Source organism: Myodes glareolus, chromosome X (genome assembly GCF_982192425.1).
Source record: "Myodes glareolus chromosome X, mMyoGla1.1, whole genome shotgun sequence".
NCBI lineage: Eukaryota > Metazoa > Chordata > Mammalia > Rodentia > Cricetidae > Myodes > Myodes glareolus.
In genome coordinates this window covers 134,633,098-134,651,614 of record NC_142053.1, presented here as the reverse complement: position 1 = coordinate 134,651,614, position 18,517 = coordinate 134,633,098, and positions in this window count along the sequence as shown.

Genomic DNA, 18,517 nt, shown 5'->3' with positions numbered 1-18,517 from the left:
AGGATGAAGACCCCAAACAGGAACCATAAGACTGAGTAGTAAGGTCAACTATTTTTTCTTAAAATAGCATGTTATTCTTTTTTTTCAAAATAATCAACTATTTGGAACCAATTATACAAATATTAACTTTTAAAAAAAAATCAGAAGCTCCCAAGTCCCATTTAGCCAGTGGCCAGTGTAGACATGCTCAGACACAGTCTGCAGCTCTCTTGAGGAGAGAGCCTGGGAAACAATGAAGTGCAAGGACAAAGGCGAAACTAATCAAGAAACATCAAGAATGCCTGGGAATATGACATTGCTAGTGCTGTGTGGTTTGTTCAACAAACAAATAAAAAGGCTCAAGGGAAATGAAATTTCTCAAGACAAAAGGCCAAATGTGCCTTGTCAGCAAAGAGAAATGGAAACAAAGAAGCACAGTTCCTGCTGATAGAGAGATTGGCAGCACCAGAGTCTGGGGTCAGTAGGGGAGACGGTAGAAAAAACACCTAGGGGTTTGAGTAAGGTGGTGCATTTCTGATGTATCTCCACATTCAGCTCCTTTGCATGATCGATGAAGCAGCGGTGAACGCCCACTTACCAAGGAAGAAACTGAAGACCACGAAGGTCAGCTCATTTTCCATGGTCACAATGGGAATGGAGAAGGGAAAATTTGAGGCGCCCAGCAAATGCCTTCCCAGTCTTCTCATCATGTGATTTAATAATGCATATGATGGAACTCAGTGTTTGGCACATAGTAGTTTTCACTAAGTCTAACAATCACAGTGCTGAGGATGGATCTATTATGCAGCCCAACACAGATGAGAGCAGATGGATTGTGTGTAATCATTAAACTAGGTACAAAAGCTTTCTGGACTAGATATAATGGTGTATGGTTTAAAAACAAATTTGACAGAAGGAAATGAGTTGTAAAAGAAGAAAAATGGATAAACTATAGACTTTTGACTATTAAAGAACGAAGAATAATACTTCTCAGCCAAGGGGGCCAAACTGCACAATGAGATTCAACTGGGAAAGTCAACATTCACAATTACTCTTTTATGTTGCCATTCAAATATCTCATGTTTAAAAGAAAGATTAGTTGATAGATGTTCCAAAATTGCATCTTACTGTGAATGTAAGAAGACTCAAACAAAACTTGTAGCTACTTTATGCATATTGTATTAAGGGAAAGAATATCTAATGGATAGATAAAAGACCCATTTTTGTAAGGCTATCTTTGGATTATTTCAATTCAATTCAATTCTCTTTTGAAGCCTCCATTCATTGAACAGTCATGTGTTCATGTTGGACTGCTACGGTCCTAGGTACTATGTAGTTTGCTATGTCCTGAAGATCAAAGATGCAAAAATCACACTCTTGGCCTTTCAATCCAGTAGTTGCTTCAAATATCTGAACACACAATGCCAAGTCCCTGTGGGAAGAGCGTATGAAAGTCTGTACTTGGCACTGTAGTGTCCTGATCATAATACCGGGTAAACGAAATTATTGGTCCCAATTTTTTCACTTTCCTGTTATCATACACCTACACCTAAAGTCTTCCCAAGCCCTCAGTATAGAGAGGAGTACTCCTCTGTCACTGGACATCAGCCTTAGCCCCTTGATTGACTCAGATCAAAGAACTTAACAAGTGTGAGCAGAGGCTGAAGTAAGCTTGCCGTGCTGTGCCTCTCATTGCCACAGAAAGAACACACCTTCTATATTTATTCTTCAGGTCCAAGAAAGATGAGAAGTGAGAAGAGATAGCCCAAAACCAACTTACAGCCTGCTAATCAAATCCAGTTGAACCCAGCTTAGGTCAGCTAATTCTAGCCAACTCACATACAATGAAGTAACAAATGAGTGATCCTTTTATGCAGGTGGATCTTAGGGTAAGTTGCTGTGCAGCATGGTGCATGTGACATAGTAAGCAGGAAGAAATCTTTATTGTTGCTCTGGCCTGTCAGCATTCTCTTCCCATACTCCTATCACTAAATACATATACACATCCTCCAAAAAAGACTTTTAGAGTTCTTGACATTGCCAGTTCTATAAATTAAACTTCCATTTGGATTGTGTTAGGGCAATGATAGACCCGTGTATGCCTTTGAATAAGAATGGTCCCCATAGCCTCATATAATTAAATGTTTAGTCATCAGAGAGTGGCACTATTTGAAAAGACTTGGAAGGTATGGCCTTGTTGGAGAAAGTGTGTCACTGCAGGTGGGCTCTGAGGTTTCACAAGCCTCACACCCCTCCTTCTCTCTCTGCCTGTGGACCAGGATGCGGCTCTCACCTACTGCTCCAGTGCCTGCTTGCATGCCACCATGCTCATGGCCATGATGATAGTGGACTAAGCCTCTGAAATCGTAAGCAAGCCCTTATTAAATGCTTTCTCTTGTAATAGTTGCCGTGGTCATGGTGTCTCTCCACAGCAATAGAACACTGACTAAGACAGAAGTTGGTACCAGGAATGGGATATTGCTGTGGCAGGCCAGACCATGCTGCTTGTTGGTGGAATATGAATTTGGGATTTAGGATTAGGAAAGCAGTTAACACTTTAAGCAGGGCTTAATGGACCACACTAGTGGAAGCACAGAAGCCAGTGCTGCTGGGAGCAATGTAGATTATGGTGGCCCAGCTCATTAGTTGAGGAGAAGAATATTAGTAAGCTCCCTAGAGACCATTCTGGTGAAGAATGTGGCTTCTTTCTACTCTTGTAAACTCCGACTGAGGCTAAATTGAAGAGTTTTGGATTAATGGCATTGGCAGAGGAGATTTCAAGACAACTTAGTATAGGCTGTCATATAGTTATCAGTGTTCACTCTTATGCAGATCTATAATGAAAAGGAGCAAGCTGAGCAAGAAAAATGTAAAATATATAGTCCATGGAGAAAAAGAGCTCTCTAGTGCTCAAGGAAATAAAAGGTTTAATGAAAAGCCTGATACTAAATGGAAAGGAAATGGTGACCTCAGGACAAGATGTCCACCCAGCTAAACTTCCAACTTGTAAAAAGGAATTAAAGAAAAACTTAAGCAGTGAAGAAATTCACCACCAAGCGAAAGCTAATGCCAGTGTAACTGAGAAAGAAGCCATGTTCTATCCGCAGTAAGCAGCATGACTGAGCAGCTTTGGCTTTAGAATCAAGTATAGAAGAAAAGGGTTGTGGAATCTCCCTCTGTGACTAAGGAAAGCTGCTGAGAGCTGGTGGGTATCAGACGTGTCCCTGCTCAGAGAGGCCATTGCATGAAGCTGTGAATGTGAATCCTCGATTACCTTGAAAGCCCCAAGATATTGGAGGTGCCAGAGTCATGGGATACCTGATAAGAGAAGCTGCTAACAGGGAGTGGAACTAAGCCAAGAGGGAGAAGTGAGCTGAAGCAAACAAAGCTGAAAAGAAGTGGAGGTCTGAAGAGCATTTTCACATCACGGAGTTGCAGAATTGGGAGTTTGCCCAGCTGGTTTTAGGTCTTGTCTTGGTTCACTATGTTCCTTTTCTTCCACCTTTGGAATGCTAGTGCGTATCCTACACCATTGTATGGTGAAAGAATGTGATCTGACTTTTTATTTTGCTTTTACAAGGTTTATAGTTAAATAATTGCCATGAGTCTCAGAAGAACTTTGGACTTTTAAACAGGGTTTAGGAAAGTTGGAATGAATACACTTTGGCATTATACAGGTACAAGCCTATGGGGGTCAGGGAGTGGGAGATGGTGATTTTAATAAGAATGACCCTCATAGGTTTATAAATTTAAATGCTTGGTCATCAGAGAGAAGCACGATTTGTGAAGAATTAGGAGGTGTGGCCTTGTTGAAGTAGGTGTGTCACTGGGGGTGGGCTTTGAAGTTTCAAAAGTCCAAGTCAGGCCCAGTCTCTCTCTCTCTCTCTCTCTCTCTCTCTCTCTCTCTCTCTCTCTCTCTCTCTCTCTCTCTCTCTTTCTCTCTCTCATCCAATCTGGATGTATCTCTCACTACCACTCCAGTACTTTATTGTTGGCTGCCAAGGATTCCACCATGCCAATAATGGACTAAACCTCTAAAACTGTAAGCCAGCTCCAATTAAATACTTTTCTTTATAAGAGCTGGCATAGTTATGGTGTCTCTTCACAGCAACAGAACACTAAGATACCTCCATGATAGATAGAATAAAGCCTAGAATTCCCAGTTTTATCCAATCCACGGTTCTCTTTCTTGTTGCTCTATATTATGGCTCCCTCAGAAAAGCATATGCACGACACTGACTCTAGTGTATTCATGGTAATTCCATCAGCCAGGAAAGCCTGGAGATGGATTTCTAAAATATGCTAATTTCAAAGACTATGGTCAACTTTCAAAAAGTATCCTACAACCATAGAGACTTAAGCCATGGGTAAAAAAAAAAATGTTATCTATCTCGCCTGTCAAGTATACAGTTGCTAAAGAATAAAAGATAGGGGGAGTTTCTAAGAGGCAAGTAATGTGGTAATAACAGGGGTAAGGAAAATCTGCCATAATACTTTAAGGAAAATGGAACATCTCCCACCCATCAAGCTTCTGCCAGGGTCATATGACATGATACACATTTCAGAAGCTGCAGATTTTGTTAGAAACTTTTTGTTAGTTAATTTTTAAAAAAAGCGTTTAAGGAGAGGGTTTCCAGCTAAGGCAGATGAGTCCCACAGTATTAATACAGTTAAGCAAATATTGGAGGATCATAGGAAATGAGGTTGAATAAATTACATGTTTTATCAGACATCTTTGGGCTTTGAAATTGCTGACAGCCCACTGTGGAATATTAAATCTCACATTTCTCAATTTGCCTTTTTATTGATGTTAGGGAGGAGGTCGTATATGGAAATTTTTCTTTTCCCAACATTTATAAAATACTATGTATGTATTAACATACGTGTAAATGTTTGTTTTAAAATGTGTCTTGGGCTGTGTTTCCCCAAAAGTCAGCCTTGAGATAAGGATTTAGGTTCAGGTAGCTTGTTGGAGAGATGATTGCAAGAAGCTCTGGTGTCTTGCCTGATTAGTGGAGGGGGGAAACAAGAAGGGGAAGAAGCCAATACAGGACTCATTTGTCACTGCACTGGAAAAATAGGACTCAGCCCCGTCAGGGACCTCTGAGAAATGATGTGAATGATTGCTCTCATTGGGGAGTAGAGAAGCTAGAGCATTTGCAGTGAATTTCCATCCAATACTGGCTAAGGGATGCTCGCAAGGGTGTTAACTGTCCAATACGTACAACCTACCCCATGTGCAATGCCCGAGAGAAAGTCCTCAGGAAGTATGTCCCTAGGTTACAGGATTGTGTGCGACAAAGGGACAAAAGCCAACCGCTAAGTGTGTGTATAAAGGGCATAATGAAATCTGTGTCAATGAGAAGAGTTATACATTAGATTCAGCCTTCTGAAGACATCTACTTGTCTTGCCCAGTAATGTTCTTTTCCACTACACTTTACCTCTGACCTGCCTTACAAAACCCTTTAATAAATAGGTTAAGAAAAGTTCCTAGGTGGAGTCAAAGTATCCCATCTACAAACAGGGCCCAAGAATTTCAATGTTTTAACACCCAGAAAGACTGGGTCCATGCTTATTTGCCAAATGTGGACCTTGAGCTATGTAACTTGTCCACAGACAAAGAAGTCTCCAAAGTAGGTACAGGAGTACATATCTATTTAATTTCATACCTCAGCGTCTCTCCACTAGGTATTCTAGGAGGGCCATGGCTGATTTGGGCCCAGTTTTCTTTTCCCAAAGGTAAGAAGATGCGTACTCTCCAAGAAGAAAATCTCTAAGAGATGGGAGGACATGGAAGGCTTAATGCCACCAAGCAGCAGGGGAGTTTAATTTAGCCTTTGTTGGCTTTAAGAGTCAGGTGGAAACCATAGATTCTCTCTCTCTCTCTCTCTCTCTCTCACACACACACACATACACACACACACACACACACGTGCACACACACACACGTGCACACACACACGTGCGCACACACACACGTGCACACACACGCGTGCACACACACACATACACACACATACGTGCACACACACACACACACACACTCATATATAAAATGTCAAACATATTATTTCAAGAAACTTCCAAGTTATCTGGAGCCCCTCAGTAGGTCCTGAGTTAAAGCTTCAAAAATTTTAAGTACTCAAATCATGTGCGTTATGAGAGTTTTGTCATTTTCAAGAAGAACTCTAAAATCTGTGACACTTCCTTAGAAAAGGGTCTTTTCATATCTGTCTCTTACTCGGAGTTCTCACATTAGGCCTGCAATTACAGTCAGCCCAATAGCCTCAAGTGACATCAAGGACCCAGACACTCCTTCATGATCAAATCTGGTAGGTTTCTTCCCACTGCCATTTAAACTGAAAACTCTCCATAGCCTAATTAGGTCAATCAACTCATCAAAGAGATTCCCTTGAATTAAAAATTACCTAAGACCTAGGAACATGCCAGACTTATTGAAGATTTTTATTAGAATGACTGAATCTTTAGAAGCGAACAAAGTGCCAGCAATCCATACTCACAAATAGCGCTCTTTTCCATATCAGGACCATTATCGTGTTACTGTTCTGAGAACTCAATGGGGCAGAGGAAAGGGTAACATTAAGGTGACAGGCAAACTCAATGACACATCCCTGTGACATCCCTAATTCACTGTGATTTTGGCAATTTAGATTTCTAATCCTCACTTTTCATAGTTGGGCAGTGGGTCCATGCTGATTTTCTTGTAAGATTGAGGGGATGAGATTGACAAGTGAGAGGAGCAGGCATGCTCTCACCTCTATTTTCGTGTGTCTTGGTTCTGTTTCTTATATTATCATAGCAATCATGTCCTGTATTGTAGACAGAAGGGTCTTCTCTGTCCAGCGCTTCCACTGGACTGGTTTCTCTCTGCCCGCCGGTACCTGTAGCCCCTTTATGAAATAATCACTCATAGGCTAATATATTAAATATAATTATTTGGCCAATTGTTCTGGCCTCTTACTGGGTAGCTCTCTCACATATAAATTAACCCATTTCTACTAATCTGTGTATGATCACATGGCCATGGCATTAGCTCTGTTCTGACATCTTTTTTCCTAAATTGCTGATGGCATCTCTCTTCTTAGGCAGGTGCACAGCATCTTCCCAACTCCACCTTCTCTTTCCATTTCTTCGTTTAGACTTCCTGACTCACTATAATTTGCCAGTCCATTGACTGAAACAGCTTTATTCATCAACCAATAAAAGCAACACATATACAGAAGAATAACCCGCATCACTATATCAGCCCACATAGAACAAAAATCATTTCTTCAATTATTCTTGTGTTTATTTGCTGCTGACGAATTATGCATGATCAGAGTCAATTGTCACAACAATTCATTCAAGAAACTCTACTGAAAGGACATCCGAATCTTAACCTATTGCTTCATTTTAATCTACAATTACCAACTGGAACCACAGAGTTGAGCAGTAATCTAATTAACCAACCCCTCACTCTATAATGAGGACATAAGGTCCAAACTAAAGATCTTGCACAAGCTAGAAAGCTGTCCAAATTAGTTTCGATCCTAAGTTTTCACTTCTATGTAAAGTAATCTACATTAAGAATATTCAGGCAGTGTAACTCAGACCCAGAAAGGTAAATATAGCATGTACTCACTCATAAGCAGATATTAGACATAAACCATTAGCCTACATTCCACAACCCCAGAGAACCTAGGCAATAAAGAGGACCCTAAGAATGACATACATGGGTTCACTTAGAAAGGAGAAAAAGACAAGATCTTCTGAGTAAATTGGGAGTGTGGGGACAGGTGAAGGGTAGAATGGGAAAGAGGAGGAAGGAAGAGAAGAGAAGAAGGAAAAAATGTATAGTTCAATAAAAACAATTTTTTTAAAAAAAGAAAATTCATGTGGGACATGGTGGTGGAACATGCTTTTAATTCAAGACTTTGAAGGCAAGGGTAGGCATGTTAGTTTTAGGCCAGCCTAGTCTACATAATGAATTTCACCTCATTCAGAACTACATAGTGAGACCCTGTCTGAACAAAGAAAAGAAAAATATCAAGTTAAAAATATTTTGAAATTCAATGTGATGAGCTCTTATCAGTATCTGGGGAAGAATAAATGGAAAGTACCTGCTACCATTGGGGGATACTCATTGGTTCTATCTGTTTCAAAATCCAGAACATTCTAACTTGAAAGTAAGTCCATGGGCAATGAGAAAGGCAGATTGTGAAAGTAAGTCCATGGGCAATGAGAAAGGCAGATTGTGGAAGGAAGTACAAGGAGCAGGTACAAGGAAGGCTTTGATGTTTAATTCAGTTCTGGTATCAATTCAGTTTGTGAAGTTGCAAAACTTCCTTGGTCCTTCTCAACCCACACTTGTTTATTTATATAATGAAGTGTTCCCATGAAATGATGTTTCTGGACTCTCATGTTCCAGTTTCCCCAAAGAAACTGTCCTGAAGGACTGACTGCAGATAACAGAGGAAAGGAAAATCTACATTTGGGAGAAGAAGAGAGACTGTAAAGGAGCAGAGGTCCAGGGGAGCCAACAATCTTTCACAAAGGAAAGCAGTGGTGAGATTTATCACTAGCCTGCTCCAGGAGAGCTCCTCCTCCTCTTCTTCCTCTTCCTCTTCTTCTCCTTCTTCTTCCTCTTCTTCCTCTTCTCCTTCTTCTTCCTATTCTTCCTCTCTTCTTCTTCCTCCCCCTCCTCCCTCTCCTCCTTCCTCCTCCCCCTCTTTTTCTCCCTCTCTCTGCTCTTGCTTATTTCTCTCCACCTCTCCTTTATTTTAGTCACTTTATTAAGATCTCATGCAGCAACCATTTCATGCATTTATTTAAGGTGTACAATTACAAAGTTATTTTTCATGGCTCTAGAGCTGAGCAAGTATCATCACAATTCATTTTAGAAAAGCCTCATCACTTCAAAAAGAAACACAAAATGTGTGACAATGAAAGCTGGGTGGTGGTGGCACACACCTTTAATCCTTGGGAGGCAGAGGCAGAAGGATTTCTATGAGTTCAAGACCAGCCTGCTCTACAGAGCAAGTTCCAGGATAGTCAAGGCTACACAGAGAAACCCTGTATTAACAAACAAAAACAAAACAAGAATGTGTTGTAATGATAGCTATGCAATTCCACCATCTGAGTTTGAGACCACAAAGTACTGCATAGTGAGGTCCCAGCCAGTCTGTGATACATAGCAAGATGCTATCTCAGAGTAAAAAGAAACTCCACACTTTTTGGGTAGATCCTTATCACTCCATCTCCTCCCCTAGATGGAAGCAACCAAAATCCCATCATCTCAATTTGCTAATTTGGGGAATTTCACATAATGCATGAACAGAATTTAATCATATTTGTTCATTTGTGTCAGGCCTCTTTCAATTAGTACAGCCCTCTTCAAGTTTATTACTATTACTATTATTAAATCAAGTACCTTCCTGTAAATGGATGAGTAATATTCTCTTAGGTAGATAATCCATATTAGGTTTACTCATTTATCTATTGGCAGACATTCAGGTTGTTTACAATTATTTGAAGCTTTTATCAATAACACTGTGATGAATATTTGCATATAACTTTTTGTGTGAACAAATCAGTTCTGGAGGCCTGTTCCACAGTGAAATATCTAGCACTCAGAAACACACAGAAACAAATGCAGTCATTGATCTCAAGAAAGTCACAATCTGGCTGGGGATGTAGTTTATTGGTAGAATACTTTTTTATTATAAGTTTGATCACAAATCCTAACCAAATAAATAATAAAAAAAGAAAGGGAGGCAGAGGAAAAGGGAGTGAGAGAGGGAGGGAGAAAGAGAGAGAAAGAGAGGGGGAGAAAGGAAAGAAGAAATCTGCACTCTTATAAAGGAGCCAGGTGTGTTTCTGAAAAGCTGTAATAATCTGCTGTGATATGTGTCATATAATGGGATATGCACAGAGAGTCAGGATAGTTGACACTTGAGAGAGTCATTGAAAGTGAATTAGCCTTTAGGCATAGAAGAAGGGGAGTATTACAGATTATGGACACTACAGGTGTAAAGGCTCGGAGTCCTCAGAGAGAATGTCACATCTGGGCGCTTGCAAATATTATCAATGGCATTTAAACTTTTCTTACACTTGGTATATATGCACAACCATTTATTCCAAATGATTTATTTGTAGCAACTCAGTCACCTCCCACAGAAATATTTTTGGTTTTGGTTTTGAGACAAGGTCTTGCAATATAGGCCAGGCTGACGCTGAGATGGAGTTCCTCTGTCTCTCCTCTTGAGTAGAGTACAGATGTGCATCACCACGCCCAACCTTGACAACCTCATTGATAGTATCATTTTACCTATTTTCTAGATGTGGAGCCTGCAGATATACACCTAGTAAGAACATTCATTCAAGAGGTTTTGATTTCAGGACCTATCGTCTGAGTCATAATCAGGACTGCCTGAATTAATTCCAAAGTTTTCCTGGTGGTTGATCACAGGGACCCAGTGAAGAAGATATTATTGGGAGGGTAGTCAAGCTAAGCCATATGAAATCATTTTAATCTCAAAAGTAAAAGGGAGCCATTGAAGGTTTACATACAAGACAATGATGAAAGTAAGATTCTCATTTTAGAAAGACAGTGGCAACAGCATCAGAGTTGATTGAAAGCAGGGACTAGAGTTTGCTTTCATCACCAATGTCACTGGAGAGCAAACAATGTCCTTGCTCCTCTTTCCTACACAACATGCCCATTACAGGTGTGAAATTGCAAAGGCAGCTTTGCTTGTGCTTTCCTGCATGCAATCTCTTCAGAGAATACCACAGTCAAGGCTTTATAAAAGTTCTTATTTTCTTCCTCCCTCTCCCTTATCATAGAATTGAGCCTGCTCCCAATGAATCAGAACAGGAGTTACACTAGATCTAACCATGGGGAAACAAAAATTCCAGGTACACAAAGTCTCACATATATTTTCACAAGCACATGGGCGAACTACATGCTGATAATTAACCAATAAAAAATATTTGTGTGCCAGATGACCATTAGAGGTCTTCCATATATGCGTAATTAAAGCCTTCGACACATCAATAGTTTACAGAATACTTATTTCTGTTTTCCTATCCTTACCTTTAAGTACTCATTCTAGCTCCCACCTTCTGGCAGGTCCCACTTCAAATACAGAACAAGCAGAGGAGTTCCAAGGAAATGAGCCCTAATAGAAACTAGGATGTGACCATAATGCCTATTTGAGACCCATAGAAAATCTGCTTTCTGTCATTATCCCTGTGTCTTAAAGTCAGGGTTATTTTAGGGGAAGTCAAGGATGATCCTTGAGCTAGCAAGAGTTCGTGCTTGACTCAAGTCCTCACAATTTCTTTATGAAGATACTGTCATTGTTTCTACTGCCCAGGTGGAAAAGCAGAGAGCATGAACAACTGGTGGAGTGATCTGTTGTATTCTAAATTTTTCTGGTAAAAGGTAAGTCTGGACAAATCTCAGTGCATCTTCCTAGGTCTTTCCTTGTGTTTCTGTTAACATTCACAAAGTGTTTCCTAAGCTATAAGATGGTGCTGACGTCAGCAGCTGTGCACTTTCTGTGTATATACATGAGTCTTGCTATTTTACTGGGACAAAAGTATTTTTTCTACAAATATCTACTGAATAGATAAATAATTGTTGGACATATTCCTTGAAGTAATTACTAAGTATAGAATTGAGCCTGCTCCCAATGAATCAGAACAGGAGTTACCCTAGATCTAACCATGGAGAAACAAGAATTCTAGGTATAAAAAGTGTGTGTGAGTGTGTGTGTGTGTGTTCGTGCGTGTGCGTGTGTATTAACTTTCAATACCTTTTGTATTCAAAGTCTTTTGTATGCTCTGAGTCTATTTTGGCAGGTAGCTAAAATTAATAACTGACTCTAAAAAAAATGTTTTTTCCCCTTTGTATCCAACTCCTACCATTCTATATCCTATCTGCCCACTTCATGTAGCTTGTGCTCTATCTCCTCTTCACTCACTAAAATTATGGCACTCTCCTTTCAACCCTTCCTTACCCTAAGTAGGTTCCAGAGCTCTCAGGAGCCAAGTAAGCAATGGCTCCTTCTTCAGTGTTTTAGCTAGGGTTTCTATTGCTATGAAGAGACAGCATGACCATGGTAACTCTTGTAAAGGAAAACATTTAATTGTGGTGGCTTACAGTTCAGAGGTTTAGTCCATTATCATCATCGCAGCACATGACTGGATACAGGCAGAAGGAAGAGCTGAGAGTTCTACATATTGCAGGCGACAGGAAGTGGTCTCTCTCACTGGGCATGGCTTGGCGTATATGAAACAAAGACCACCTCCATAGTGACACATTTCCTCCAACAAGACCACACCTACTCCAACAAGGCCACACCTACTCCAACAAGGTCACACCTCCAAATAGTGCCACTCCTTTTGGGGGTCATTTTCTTTCAAACTACCACACCCACTAAATAAGCGAAAAGCAAGACTAATTAAAAGCAGTCTCGATTAAATTAGCATAGGAGTACTAGAGAATAGACCTTAAAGAGAGTCGATGATCTCTCACCTGTAGAAAAATCTGTTCAGTAGGTGGTATTATGGGAAATTATGGGTCCAGTTTTGAGAGTGCATTACTGAAGCTATCCTGGATGGATTCTGGACACCAGAATGTATTATCCTTCATGAAATGCAAGATGGCACCAGTAGAAAAAAAATGGAAGAGGGTGAGCAGAATGTTTTGTAACAGGGAGTAAAAAAATTTCAAAACATTGACAGTTTGACATTTGTGGATTGACTAAATATGTCTAGGTTAAAAGATGTTTATCTATTTCAATATGATGTGAATTTGGTTGTTTAGAGAGCTAAAACCAAAAATCAAAGGGAAATTCTATGATCACGGTTTTGTTTGTTTGTTGGCTGATTGTTTTTTGATTTTTGTTTCTTTTTCAAGAGTATGGATAATATTGTAATATAATGAAGTCTAACAAACACTTAAAAAAATTTCTTTGGAAAGATATCTTATGTTTTGTTCTGTTAGTAGTAACACTATAGAGACTGAAGAGGTTGTATTTATATATTTAGATACACACACATATATACACATACACATATATACATGCATATATGTTACAATATCAATTAAAGAAAAAGAAGCCATGATTTCCAGAATGAGCACAGGGGTTGGATACAGAATGGAAGAAGAAAAGGGAAAGGTGTATATGTGATTACTTTTTAATTTTAAAAAAAATAATAAAATTTTAAAGTGTTAAAAAATAAAAGGACGCTTAGTATTTCAGAGCTTGCTGGACTGGATGCTTTCAGGACCCTCGGTGCCTTCCATGTGAGTCAGCACTGGAAGATGCTAACTCCACTTATCTTTTCTTAGGATGGGTCCAGTTGTTGAAATGGGGAAAGTCTCTTTTGGTTTGTCAAACAAGAGTGTTAGGAAGGTTATATAAATCACAGTTAAGGTAAATCTCATCATCTAGCCTCATTTTAACTCATCCTCTGGTTTCATCAGTCAAGTTAATTACAGGCTGGTTTCTGCAATCAGGCACCTCTTTCCTTTGAAAGAAACCGCCTAAATGGGTTTTCCATCTGGTCCCAGATTTCCATCACCCAAGTCATTGCATCAGAAAAGTTCAGGGCAGCAGAAACCTTAGGAGAGCAGCTGGCTCCATCTCTATGTTTAGATGAAGATGTTGAAATGTTGAAAGAATAAAGCAGGGGTTTCCAGTACTAAAAATGGAAGTTGACTAAGTGCAACAAGCCTGTCTTGAATTCCTTTTTTCAAAACCTCTATTTTCACTTTTGTTAATGAAGTATGCACCCTTTTGTGGTCATTAACGTTTCTTTCTTTAATTCCTTTGCACACATGCAAGTGATACATGTGAGCACACAGTGTTTTCAACAGAGGCATGAAAAGAAACTACAGAGAAAAGAAACAGTCATAAGGAGGACAGCAGATGGTGACTGAAATATAACTTTGGGTTATTGGGATCATTGAACAACTGACTGAACAAGCCTTATCTAGAGAGCGCAAAGTCTTCACAGATCTGCTCAACAGTTAGCTTGAAGGCAACGAACAGTGGCTGTACCTCCCAAATATATTTTCTTCTCCCTTCTGTTCTCTCCCCCACAGGATGCTGCATAGTCTTTTCACAAACTCTAATTCAACACCTGAAACTGAGCTATTGATACTGATGAACATATTGATATCTTTCCAATGTGTTATTCTTTGAGCAGCTTCATTTCTTCCATTCCATTGGTGAAGAGAGAAAACTCTGGATTTTACCAGCCTAGGTGGTCTGGTACACAGCGTCCTCTTCCTGTGTCTTAATTCAGAAATTCCTTTGCACGGTAACTTCCAGCTCCAAACCAGACACACTGCAACAGTACTTTCGCCATAACAAACAATGTATTAAGTAAACAGAGATGTGTGATAGGAAAATTTCCTTTCTCTCTCCAGAAGTTTTTGTTCCAAAGATCCACGTGGGTTCCAGAAAACAGTTCAATGTGTGCTTATTTCTAAGATTATCTACTTGAAACTAAAAGATTGCTGTGTCAGTACACTGCAGGTAAACTCCACTGAAAAAGTCACTGTTGCATGTTGAGTGTGTGCTTCAGCTTCACCGATTATCCCAGAATTTAGAAGCTAAAATAGCACTTGTATCATCTGATAGTTTCTTTAGGTGGAGAACCTGGGGACAGTTTTGTCAGGTCCTCTGTCTTGGGTCATTCACAACCTACAATCAAGGTTTTGGTTGGCAAAAAATTCGATCATATCGCAAGGTTCAACTAGAGAAAAGTTCATTTGCAAACTTGCTTATAACAGTGCTTGGCAGGATGCTATGTCCTTGCAGGCAGACTGAGGGATTCAGTTCCTGTCTGGCTTTAGTAAGAGGCTATCCTTAATTTCTAACATGACAGCTTGCTTCACAGAAGCCAACAAGACATCTCCTAGCAAAGGCTACTCTTCCATCACCAAATAATGGGCCTGTTGTCTGTGCCATCTCAAGAAAGGGAACTCCAAAAACCTGAATTTAGAGGTGAGAATCTTTGACAGTTAGAAATCTGCCTGGCAAAGCGTGGTTCCAAAAATACTGTTCACTGTTGGAGGAGGCTGCTTGCTCATCCTGGCTGCCCAGAACCAAAATAACCACACAGAAACTATATTAATTAAATCACTGCTTGGTTCATTAGCTCTAGCTTCTTATTGGCTAACTTTTACATATTAATTTAACCAATTTCTATTCATCTGTGTATGGCCACGTGACTGTGACTTACCAGTTAAAGTTCCCAGCGTCTGTCTCTGGTGGCTCCATGGCTTCTCTCTGACTCTGCCCTTCTTCCTCCCAGCATTCAGCTTAGTTTTTCCCACCTAGTTCTGTTCTGTCCTTGCCATAGACTCAAAGTAGTTCTTTATTCATTAACCAATAAAAGCAACACATAGACAGAAGGACCTACCACACCAGTTCACCATATAAACTAGACCTGAAACATTAGTTCTATGTACTTCAGACTGCTTCCTAATTCTTGAAACCATGGAAACTTAAAAAATATAGACTTTTAAATTCAGATAACTTTACCTGGCATAACAAAACCCTCACATATTCATTGATTCCAGGCAAGCAAAGTTATCTAATGCTAGCATGACCATACTACATGGATGTTTCTAATTAGTTGAGTCTGAAAAAATGGTAATTTGGGAACCCAACTGACTTCCAATTTGTTACTACACTATTTTTAAAGTGGCTCTAAGGAAACTGTAAAGGTTCTCAATTTCAGAAATCTGGAAGGTGGGAGGAAGAGGGAGGATAATGCATGAGAAATTTCAGATATTAAAATGGAACTTCCAATCAATTCCTATTAGCTGCAACTCACAGGCCATTCTTTTTTTAATTGTTTTTATTGAGCTATATATTTTTCTCTGCTCCTCTCCCCTTCTACCCTCTCCCAAGGTCCTCATGCTCCCAATTTACTCAGGAGATCTTATCTTTTTCTACTTCCCTTGTAGATTAGGTCCATGTATGTCTCTTTTAGGGTCCTCTTTGTTGTCTAGGTTCTCTGGGATTATGAATTGTCAGCTGATTTTCTTTACTTTTTGTCTAAAAGCCATGTATGAGTGAGTACACATTATATTTTTCTTTCTGGTATTGGGATACCTCACTCAATATGATGTTTTCTAGATCCATCCATTTGTCAGCAAATTTCAAGATGTCATTTTTTTTTCCTCTGTGTAGTACTCCATTGTGTAAATGTACCACATCTTTATTCATTCTTTGATCGAGGGGCATTTTGGTTCTTTTCAGGTTCTGGCTATGTTTGGATGGAATGGTCTATAGATGTCTGCTAAGTCCATTTGATTCATAACATCTGTTAGTTCCCTTTTTTCTCTTAATTATCTGTCTTACAGACCTGTCCAGTGGTAAGAGTGGGGAATTGAAATCTCCCACTATTAGTGTGTGTAGTTTGATGTGTGCTTAAAGCTTTAGTAGTGTTTCTTTTACACAGGAGCATTTGCCCTTGTATTTGGGGCATAGACATTAAGTATTGAGATTTCTTCTTGATGGATTTTTTCCTGTGACTAATATGAAATGTCCTTCTTTATCACTTTTGATTGATTTTAGTTTGAAGTATATTTTGTTAGATATTAGGATAGCTTCACCAGCTTGTTTCTTAGGTCCATTTGATTGGAAAAATTTTTCCCAACTCTTTACTCTGAGTTGATATCTGTCTCTGAGGTTGAGGTATGTTTCTTGTATGCAGCAGAAAGATGGATTTTGTTTTTGTATCCAATATGTTAGCCTGTGTCTCTTTATAGGTGAGTTGAGTCCATTTATATTAAGGGATATTAATGACCAATGATTTCTATCTCTTGTTAACTTAGTTTTCATTGTTGGTGATGCTAATTTGTGCATTTTTCCCCTTCTTTGGGATTTGCTGTTGTGAGATCATCTATTGTCTGTGTTTTTGTTGGTGTAGCCAACTTCCTTGGGTTGGAGTTTTCCTTCTAGTACTTTGTGTAGGGCAGGGTTTGTGGCTAGGTATTGGTTAAATCTAGTTCTGTCATGTAAGGTCTTGTTTTATTCCTCTATGGTGATTGAAAGTTTTGCTGGGTATAGTAGTCTGGGCTGGCATCTGTGGTCTCTTAGTGTCTGCATAACGTTTGACCAGGACCTTCTGACCTTCATCGTCTCCAGTGAAAAGTCAGGTGTAATTCTGATAGGTCTCCCTTTATATGTTACTTGGCTTTTTTCCTTTTCAGCTCTTAATATTTTTTCTTTACTCTGTATGTTTAGTGTTTTGATTATTATATGGTGAGGGGACTTTTCTTTTTTTGATCCAGTCTGTTTGGTGTTCTGTAAGCTTCTTGTATCTTCAGATGCATATCTTTCTTTAGGTTGGAAAAGTTTTCTTCTATGATTTTGTTGGATATATTTTCTGTGCTTTTGAGTTAGACTTCTTCTTCTTCTATTTCTATTATTCTTAGGTTTGGTCTTTTCATGGTATCCCGTATTTCCTGGATATTTTGTGCTAAGCATTTGTTAGATTTAATATTTTCTTTAACTGATGAGTCTATTTCCTCTTTTGTATCTTCAGTACTTGAGATTATTTCTTCCATCTCTTGTATTCTGCTGTTTATGCTTCTATTTGTGGTTCCTGATCATTTTCTCATATTTTCTGTTTCCACAATTCCCTTGGTTTGTGTTTTCTTTATTGTCTCTATTTTGGTTTTCAAGTCTTGAATTATTTCTTTCATCTGTTTGATTGCTTTTTCTCGGTTTTCTTTAAGAGTTTTATTGATTTCATCTAATTTTTTATTTGTTTCTTTCCTCCATTTCTTTGAGTGAATTTTTTATTTCCTCTTTAAGGGTCTCAAACATCCTCCTAAAGTTATTTTTTAAGTCATTTTCTTTTCCTTCACCTATATTGGGGTGTTCAAGTTTTGCTGTTGTAGAGCCACTAGTTGCTGTTGGTGTCATGTTGCTCTTTGTGCTGTTGAATACATTCTTACCTTGTCTACCCATCTTTTCCTCTGATTGGTATAGTTGGGGCTGGGTCTCTGGTGATCAAAATGGATCAAAGGATCAGATGCTTGTTCCTCATGGTGTAGTCATCTGGAGGTCACTCAGTGTTCCCAGAGGTCACTCTGCAATCCTGCAGGTCTTTTAGGCCTGCTCCTACAGAGGTTGCTTGCTTGGGGCTGCTCCCACTGAGGGCACTGCCTTGGGCCTGCTCTGGCAGAGGTTTCTGGCTCAGGCCTTCTCCTTCAGAGGTCCCTGACTCGTGCCCAATCCCAAAGAGGTCTCTGACTAGGGCCTGTTCCCTCAGCATTCACTCTCTTATACCTGCTCCTGTAGAGGTTGCTGCCTCTGGCCTGCTCCAGAAGAGGTTGCAGCCTCAGGCCTGTTCCCACACATTTCCCTGTCTTGGGCCTGCTCCTGCAGAGGTCCCTGGCTTGGGTCCAGTCCCACAGAGGTCTCTGGCTCAGTCCTGCTTCCTTGGAGTCTCTGACTCCTGCACTGTTCCACAGAGGACTCTAGCTCAGGCCTGCTCCCT